The sequence below is a fragment of the Oncorhynchus mykiss genome, chromosome 12 (genome assembly GCF_057628025.1).
Source record: "Oncorhynchus mykiss isolate SJ-2025 chromosome 12, ASM5762802v1, whole genome shotgun sequence".
NCBI lineage: Eukaryota > Metazoa > Chordata > Actinopteri > Salmoniformes > Salmonidae > Oncorhynchus > Oncorhynchus mykiss.
Genome location: NC_143033.1, coordinates 54,370,049 through 54,374,382, shown reverse-complemented (window position 1 = coordinate 54,374,382; position 4,334 = coordinate 54,370,049).

Here is a 4,334-nt window from a genome sequence, read left to right as displayed (position 1 = left end):
GTACAATGCAGATAAACAAACAAAAAAGCACAATCGGTAGGGGGCACATAAAATGTCTGCCTTCTGCTCCAGCTCCAGCTTACTTAATGATGGACTGTCATTTCTCTTTGCTTATTTTAGCTGTTCAAGCCATGATATGGACTTGGTCTGTTACCAAATAGTGCTGTCTTCTGTATACCCTCCCTACCTTGTCACAACACAACTGATTGGCTCAAATGCATTAAGAAGGAAAGAAATTCCACAAATTAACTTTTAAAAAGACACACCTGTTAATTGAAATACATTCCAGGTGACTATCTCATGAAGCTGGTTGAGAGAATGCCAAGAGTGTGCAAAGCTGTCATCAAGGCAAACAGTGGCTATTTGAAGAATCTCAGAGATAAAATACATTTAGATTTGTTTAACACTTTTCGGTTACTACATGTTTCCATATGTGTTATTTCATAGTTTTGATGTCCACTATTATTCTACAATGTAGAAAATAGTAAAAATACAGGAAAACGGGACTTCCGGCAATGGTAAAGCTCTAACAAGACGCGTCTGCATAGTGTCCTCGAACCTTCTAACAATTTTAAGGCATTTTGACAGGGTTTACCTGTTCATTAATAGTGAGTTGGAAGTTAAAACATCTATTGTATCGTCAAAGCCTCAGACGAGGCATGGAAAAATGCCCCTCTCTGACAGCCCTTCTTCGGCCTCGGCTGATGCTAGCTCGGAAGGAGCACCAGCATGGTTCAGAATGGAGATGGACAAGGGCATAACAAAAATCCAAGAGACACTTTCTGAACGCATCAGCAAAATTGATGTGTTGGTCGATAAACTCCACGAAGACCAGAAAGTCACAAAGGGACGAGTGTTAGAAAAAGACCATGCTGACCACCAGGCTGGCATCCTGGACGTCCGCGAGGAAGTGGACCAAAAATACAAGGAGTTGGAAGATGCCATCTCTAAACTCGAAAATAAATTTGATTATTATAAAAATTTCCAAAGGCGCTCAAATTTGAGACTTCAAGGTTTCCCGGAGGCCGTGGAGGGAAGAGACGCGATCTCCTTTCTACAGGAATGGATTCCCAAAATTCTGAATCTCCCACTCCCGTGCACCGACGGAGGCGGCTGCCTGGCCGGTTGCACCCAGGGCATTTGTCATTAAATATTCTACGGTACAAGGACACTGTTTGCATCCTCTCTGCTGCCCGAGCAAAGGGAGAGCTCAAGTACGGAGATGCCAGAATCATGATCTTTCCGTATCTTTCTCCCACACTACACAAGAGGAGGATGGCTTTCTCCCCACTGAAGAGACTTCTGCGTCAGACTGGCTTGGTATTTTTGCTGTATATTTTTTATTTTACGCAGAGAGGTCCAGTCGATAAGCTACTCACTGGCTGGCCGCCTAATTGCCAGCTAGCTGATAGCTTTAAACTTGTGTGTGTGTATATAATATCTTTGCGGGGAGGGTGAACTCAGGAGGATGGTGATTATTTAACTACTTGTCCCTATTTTATATTTGAGAGATGATAGTTATCGTCTGGTAAAGGTTTACATTTATACAGCATAGCTTGAGGTCTTTTTTCCTGACCTGCTGGGGTGCGTTTGTGGTCATCTCTTTTGTCTCCGCGCGGCACAGGTTTCAGGGCGCTTTGTGGAATGCCGATTGGTTGACAAGTGGGTGTGCGGGTAGGCTCTGTTGGTGACTATGTACGAGAGACATGCTCCAGTGGGGCTAAATAGTCTGGTCATTCTTGTTGTAATCAAATTGTATTTTGTTACTTGACTAATAATATTTTCATGCTACAAAGAACAGTCAATGTTCTTCAAATTCCATATACATATAATTTAGAATTAACCTAATTCGAGGGATGCTATGCATAGCAGGTACATCTAGCTTAAAGACTAGGGCCTAAGGATATGTGTTCTTTAACTCCCTCAGTTGGGGAGGGGGTTGGGTGGGTTTGTGGTAGGGTCAGGGTATTAGCTCACAAGATGTTTACTACTTTATACTTTCATAATTTCATTTTGTACACGTTGTATACACTCAACGCAATTTTGTTTCTTTCCTTTTCCCTGTTTCTTATTTTCTTTAAAGATGTCGGCACCTAATAACTATACATTTATGACATTTAACATTAGGGGTACTAAATGCCCAGTCTTGCCCAGTTGATATAGCTCTTCTTCAGGAGACACACCTGACTGACTCTGAGCATGAAAAACTGTAGAGAGAGTGGGTGGATCAACTGTACTATTCATCTTTCACCTCTCGGGCAAGAGGAGTGGCCATACTCATTAATAGGCATTGCCCCTTTCAGATATAATCTCAGATTAAAGACAAAGGGGGGAAGGTTTGTGATCATTCAAGGTTTCATTAACACTGAGCCCATTACCATTGTGAATGTGTATGGACCTAACCATGAGGATCCTACATTTTACCAAGACATCTATTTGAAGTTAACGTGCCCATCATCAGAGATAATAATGACAGGGGATTTTAACTTGGTACTGGACCCTTCCAGTGATAGAGCTTCCTCAAATAGTATCAGCCTCACACAGGCAGCTAAAAAAAAAATTAATACAGGAAAACCTTTGAATGAGTAGGTGTTCTAAAACTTTTGACCGGTAATGTATATCCATTTATTCTTGAATAATATAACTTATAAATGCCTCATGAGCTTAGTTCAACTGTCACACTCCATGGGAACCCAAAATATCAGCTTGTTTTTCTCCAATGTTGGTAAACATTGGAAATGTTAACGAACACGGTTTAGCCTCAGAACATGGTTAAAACAATCATTTTGTATGGTCTGCAAATGGATGGTCTGTCCTTGCAGCCATAGCTCTGTCTATTAATCATTAATCATCATTAATCATTTCTCAAGGCCTACTCCTCAGCTTTTTACCAAAACAGAGGCGGGGTGGCCATTTTGTTGTTGTTTCATCTGCGGATTTACCATTTAAACAGCTGCATATTATCAAGATTTCAAAGTGTCACCAACGAAAAGGTAAACAATAGGTTTATAGCAAATTCAGCATACAGCATTCATTTTTCACATGTAAATAGCCCTTTTCAGTAGTGCTCAAAGCATGCCATTCCATGAGCCAGCATTTATTTTTCAACTCGAATCAATGAACCCAATCAGTCCTCCATGACAAAAAAATCATAAACAACAGAGTAGAGCTGGCTAATAAATCCTTAGTTTTGGGATTATGCTCAGGTTAAACAATTAGACTAATCTATACTTCCATATTTCCAAATCCTGTTCTTGAAGATCAAGGGGTATAACATTTATTGGAATGACTGGAATTCTGATAGACTTTGGTTTTTAATGTAAATATATAATTTAATCGTATTATTATTATTTGTAGTACAAAGTGATTGGTTAGAAGAAGCCTACATAACCAAACCATAAAGTAAAATTTAACATCTACAATAGAAGTTGTTCAATTGGTAACATACATTTTTGTCTTCTTCTAATGCCTCTTAAGAAGAAAGTCATCTAAAAGTAACAGAATGTAATCAGGTAATCCCAAAGTTACGTTACTGATTACAATTTTGGACAGGTAACTTGTAACTAACGTATTACATTTAGAAAGTAACCTACCCAACCCTGCCTACACGTACTACGGTCACAAGATGCAGCCCTTCTTATTGTTCCTAGAATTTCTAAGCAAACAGAGGGCGGCAGGGCTAAATCCTATAGAGCTACATTTTTAAGGAATAGTCTTCCGATCTATGCGAGAGACGGAACGGAGACTCCATCTCAACCTTAAAGTCTTTACTGAAGGCTCATCTCTTCAGTAGGTCCTATGATTGAGTGTAGTCTCTCTCAATTGGGATTCTCTGCCTCTGACTCTATTACGGGGGCCGAGTCAATGGCTTTCTCACGCTCTCTTATCATTCCTGTCCTCGAGATCGTGCGATGTGAGAGATCTTCGTGGGCTATACTGGGCCTTGTCTCAGGGCATTAAGTTAGTGGTCTGTTGTCCCGGGGTAACCTTGGTCAGGGCCACAGTGTCCCTCGACCACCCCTGTCTCAGTCTCCAGTATCTATGCTGCAAAAGTCTATGTGCCACGGGGCTAGGGTATGTCTGTCATATTTGGTGTAATTCTCCTGTCTATCTGGTGTCCTGTGTGATCTCATATATGCTCCCTCTAATTCTCCTCTCTCTCTGTCCCCTCCCCCCGCCGCACCTGCTGTCTCGACCTCTGAATGCTTGGCTATAAAAGCCAACTGACATTTACTACTGAGGTGTTGACCTGTTGCACACTCTATAACCACTGTGATTATTATTTGACCCTGTGATCTGGTCTTAATGGCCATGTACTCTTATAATCCTGCAGA